We start from the raw sequence: 6,146 nt of genomic DNA, 5'->3' as shown, positions 1-6,146 counted from the left end.
AAAAACGCGTGAAATTATTACAAAAACAATCGAACCAATACACAGATAACATAACGGTGTAGTGCACAAAGTTTCCAGTCCTAATGTGTTAAAAACAGTGGAGCGCCGTTAAGCCGCGGTATTTGGGGGGTCAACCTGCTTAACCGCGGCTTAAGTGGTCCGCGGCTTAAGCCTTTGTGACTGAAAAGCCGAAGTCGCCAACAGCTCCGCCGAGGAGCCTCATCCAGGCCATTGCGTGATCATTATATTGGATTATCGAATTAAAAATAATACTTTAATTATTGATCACTTTTTTCACGGATTTACCGCGGATTAACTTTAATGTATGGAGACGTATGATTCGGTAACAATGGCGGCCTTCATAAAGCTGACATAGAGAGCGGATAAGGTAGATTAACGGTCGATTTCTATTGTAATATATTTTATTTATTTCCCAAATTAAAGCAAATCCATTTTAAATATCCCCTTGAAGTTATAAAGCCAGGATTAAATTCGTAAGACGCATTTTTACACGTTCTTAAATTAGCGGTGAGCCGCGATAATCCTCACTCACAAGACTTGCTACAACGGCTTAAGCGATTTCGCAGTTTACTGGTCCGCGGCTTAATGGTGCTCCACTGTATTTCTGAGCATTGCGATCAATGAAATGTCTTTACCTTACTGTTCTATCAGCAAGCCTATCCACACATGGAACAAGATGTAAGTTATATTATCAGAAGAATCAAGCTTAAGGAGTTTGATTCACGGCAAGTTCAGTCACATGGCGGGTGATTTAAATTTTGTATTAAACCTGGTCATAACTGCAGTTTAATTACGCTAGACGTAGTATTTTTATGTACTAATATTAAACATGAATTATAATAGCGGAAATTAATTACTTTTGTAAATGTTATCCACAGTTTTTGCGTGCCAGAATTATTAATTTGTGTGTTTTTCTCATAGCAAAGCCACACCAAGCTATCTGTTGAGCCCACCGAGGAGATTCGATCTCCTGATTTTTGTATTGTAAATCCGTAAACTGCATGGGGCACCAGAATTACTAACTTAATTTTAATTGAAGCTGTAAAATTAGTATTGACTAATTTTGTGCGCAATAATTATTTCTACCATCAGGTATGATAAACCGCTATAGGTGCAAAAATGGCACCTAAATATAAATATTTTGGTAATGATTTTGTTAGAAGAGAATATATATATACCAGTGATGGTCAAATAATTGAGTCAAAGGTCTTGTTCTCATGTGATGCCACACCAGCTTAGATACATTGATTATTATTTTATTATTCCGAAAGAAGATTTGAATTAATTTAATTTTAGTCCAGTTTTAAATAATCTAAACTTAAACATTAAATTCACTGTCAAAAATTCTTATCTTTCTACACGTTATTAGGATATAGTGACTGAAATATCTGACAATGGCTCCTTAGAAACTTTTTTTTTTATATAAACCGACACATTCCCATACTTATTTAGATCTTAGACGTAACCACTCTAGACATGTCAAAAGTTTACAGAAAATATTGTATTGATTGTTAACAATAAAGAAAATAAAATATTAGACTAAAAGAAATTAAAATTTCTTTTGTTGAATAGAAATTATTCAGAGGGCCTAACTGACACCTGTATATTTCGCGCCAAAGTGTATACTATAGACCAAAGACTGGTAATAAGGCAGACAATTTCTCGGTTGTCACTACCTAAACCTAAGAATTATAAGTACAAAGGTTGAAAAGTTTGATTAATTCTTATACATCTATGGCCGTAAGTAATATCAATGTTGTGTAGCTTATATTAGGACCGTTTGCTTTGTTTTAAGTATAATACTGAAAATAAACAAGAAGGTATCACTCGGTGTAATAAGCTAACACATCTACCTTGTTCTTTAGGTTGTATTACCAGTAGTATCATTAGAAACATAGACGAAACCGTCACGTTTAAAATCTAAAGATTTTTCTAAGAACTGTATCTACATGTCTACACTGAAAACTTAAAATATAGAATGAATCGACATAAGCGTCATGTTAAAAACTCATATCTGATTATGTTCATACTCAACATTTTTAGCCGCTGATAAGGCTCTTTGAACGGCTCTGGTTTTTTGTTTTCAAGTACAATTTTCTTAGCTGATAGGTACATCATCTCTTGACCGATTTGAAATCTGTTTGCAGTTTTGTTTCAAGAGGTCAAACCCTACAATTAATGTATCTGACCACGTCATAGGTCTCAGATTAATTTACTGTACTCCTATACACAAACAATATACAGTAAACTAACTGTACTAGCCGTTCCTAATTTTGAAAAGATAAAACTGTACATTGTTTGTGTATAGGAGTAGAGTAAATTAATCTATGAAGCTTAGCTAGTACAGTTAGTTATATAGCTTACCTCGAATATCCTAATCGAACAAAAATACAGCTAATAAGAAAAGAGGTCTCATAGATTAATTTACTCTAATTTTACGTGAAAAAGTTTCAGACAATATAAAGTCAAAACAGAATTCATAAGTCGCAACGTAATACAATCGCAGTTAGTGTAAACCAAACCTTTTCGACAATACCCACATTGAGAATACAACTTTCAATACATTGAATAAACAAAAATTCAACAAAAGTCGGAATTTTGAAGCATAATAGAAACTTGAGAACTTATAACACTGATATATCTGCAATAATCCATCATGGCAGAAAAAAAAGTCCACACACTGAAGTGAAGCAAATACTAAAATAATGTGATAAGATGTATTAGTTTGTTGTTGAGTGTAAAACTATCTGTGCTGTGCCGAGCACCGATATTGAAACCCGGTTTTGGGCGTTATAAGCCCACTTACTTACACATGTAGAAGATAATGAAACTTAGATTAAAAATATCTGTGTATAGAAAGCTAAATTTTAAAAAATCTTATTATTTGAAGTTGAATCCAGTAATATATGGTTTACCTTTATTCTTTAAATGTTTACGTATGATTAATTATCTGACTCCAGAACACTAAAAACTGGCTGAACTACTTTGAAACAGGAATTTTGATTACATTGTAAATTGAATAATTGATTACAAAGTATGCCTCTAATTGTTGGGAAAGGACGAGCTAAAAGAGACTCGAGGGGCCTGACAAAGTTTAAAGTTACCCTCAAAGGGGATAAACGTAGGAAGGGGTGGAGCATCTTTTTTATCCGTATCTGTAGCGTTGTTTAGAATTATAACCCTTAATTAGTCTGATAAATGTCACATTTTAAATCTATATAAAAACAATATTATTTATTTTCTGTTGTGTGTCCATGTATTTATTTCGCAGGTTGTGGATGAATCGTCGCCAAAATTGGTGTAGAATTTCATTAGGTCTACACGAGAATGATATAAATTTTAATGGGCTTTTTTTTTTTTTTACATTTTCTCGTTTTTTATGTCAATAGATTTTAATCAAATTTGACATGGAGGTTTGTTGGGCTCTCGCGAATGGTACTTGCAAAGTTGCAGTTTCACATTTTGTGTTTTGCAATTTTTGTAGGTGTTTCTAACAATAACATACAAGGAAAGCAACTTTTCATGCCCTTAGATAACCTTCCATTAATCACGAACTTACATAACTTCCGTGCAGGGTACAAGTACTCCACATAGTGTGTATGTATAAAACAGTACTCTCTGTTGTGTGTCAATGTAAGTACTTAGAGTTTGGACAGATCTTTGCCAAAACTGGTATGGAGGTTCATTAGGTCCATGCAAGGGGTACATACAAATTTTACAGTTTTGCGTCTTTTATGTACGTTTAATATTACACTTCGCCCCCTCTAGATGGATATTTGTTAAGTTTGGTAAGGACTTTCATTGAATACATGAAGAGAAAAAATGTTTTGCGGTTTTTACACGTTTTACTTTTTCACAACTTCGCTCCATGTTGATGGATCTTCACCAAACGAGACATGAAGATTTGATGGGTCCGTGCAAACTTGCGGTTTCACATTTTGTGTTTTTGTGGGCGCTTTTACAATTACATGTAAGGGAAGTAACTTTTAATATCATGAGATAATCTTTCATTACTGATGAGGTTACATAACTTTAGTCTAGGGATCGAGTACTCCATCTAGTACGTTAATATATTACATTTTAAACAACACTTAGAACGTTCTGTTGATCATCTCTTTAACAGACGACATTAAAGTTACAAAGTTACACATACATACAGGGAGGGTCAGTGGCGTAAGTACGCCCTTACAATTGCGGGGAAAGGACGAGCCAAAAGGAAGCTCCAAAGGGTCAGACAAACTTAAAAGGGAAATATATGTAGCCAGGGGTCAATCACTTTTTTTTAAAGGAAGCATTTTTTGTAATTACGCCACTAACCGTAGCATTGGTTTTGATTATAACTGTAGTTTAAATCAAGGAAATAAAAACATTAGTTTTAAAATAATTACGTTACAATTTACGCACGTAAGTACATGGCATTTTAAACAACACGTGGAATGTTTTTTTAACATAACTACATCTTTAAGTTATATAATAATCACTAAACTTATGGACACGGAAAATTAAAAATTAATATTTTTCAGAAACACCTAAAAACATCTTAAACGATTTTTTCAAAGAATTTTCTCACAAAACCATTAATATAATTTCACAAAACAGAAAACTGAAAAATAATATTACAAAAGAGACATTAATTCCATTAAAAACCTAAAACAATACAAAAATATAAAAATTCTAAAAGCAGATAAAGGAAATGCTTTTATGCATTGTAATGCATATTTTATACAGTGTAATAATGAACACGAGTGAATACATCCAAAATGAAGAACATCCTATCAGATGTTTAACAATTTAAACCAATACACACGAAACGCAACTAAACAAAATACCACTAAAAATGAAAAAAAGCCAACACAATTTCAAAAACACTATTCCTACCTATGGAAGATCGACTCACATACACCACAAATATACGGCATCCCTAAACCTCAAACCAGATTGTCCATTACGACAAATAGTGTCCACATATGAATCGTTTAATTACAATCTTGGTAAATACATAGCATGGGCATTCTACAAATATGTAACATCAGCCGGCTCATTGATCAAAGACTCTTTTAATTTCAAGTCTAATCTTAATCAACTTAATCATAAAGTCTTAATGGCTAGTTTCGATGTTATATCCCTCTTTACAGAAGTTCCAACCGCTGAAGCCTGCAAGATAGCCTTAGAACTCTATATCCGAGACCCTAACCCAATAACAGACATTCCCAGCAACCCTCATAGAATTCACCACGATGAAGACAAACTTCATGTTCAACAAGGCCTAGCGCGTTAAGGCGTGCGCTTCGTAATCTGAGGGTCGCGGGTTCGCGCCAAACATACTCGCCCTCCCAGCCGTGGGGGCGTTATAATGTGACGGTCAATCCCACTATTCATTGGTAAAAGAGTAGCCCAAGAGTTGGCGGTGGGTGGTGATGACTAGCTGCCTTCCCTCTAGTCTTACACTGCTAAATTAGGGACGGCTAGCACAGATAGCCCTCGAGTAGCTTTGTGCGAAATTCCATAAACCAAACCATGTTCAACAAACAAACGGCCAAAGCATGGGCAATCCAGTATCACCAGTTCTAGCCAATATTTTCATGACACAAGTTAAAACACAAGCAATTAACACAGCATTACATCCACCACTATACTGGTACAGATATGTAGACGACACGATTGCGGAATTCACATCTACAGAACACACACTTAATTTTTTCAATCACATTATACATACCAACATTAACTTCACATGTGAACAGGAAGAAAGCAATGAAACATCATTTCTTAACCTCAAAATCACAAGAACCGATACACAATTTAAAACGGAAATCCACCGAAAAATCATCCATACTGGACAATACATTCCTTGGGACTCAGCACATGAAACAACACAAAAACTCAACATACTAAGAAACCAAATAAACACAGCCATAAAACTATGCTCACCAGATAAAATTAACTACGAATTAGATAAAATAAAGTAATACTTCATCAACATCAATAAGTTTCTTCCACAAACCGTAGAAAACATTATACGCACACACCTAGACAAAAAGCAAACTCAGCTAACAAAAGTAAATATATCCCACGAATTAAAAAATCGCGAAACCATATACTGCTGCATACCATATATTTCCGAC

The sequence above is a fragment of the Tachypleus tridentatus genome, chromosome 8, assembly GCF_004210375.1.
Source record: "Tachypleus tridentatus isolate NWPU-2018 chromosome 8, ASM421037v1, whole genome shotgun sequence".
In the NCBI taxonomy this organism is placed as follows: domain Eukaryota; kingdom Metazoa; phylum Arthropoda; class Merostomata; order Xiphosura; family Limulidae; genus Tachypleus; species Tachypleus tridentatus.
This window is presented reverse-complemented; position numbering follows the sequence as displayed.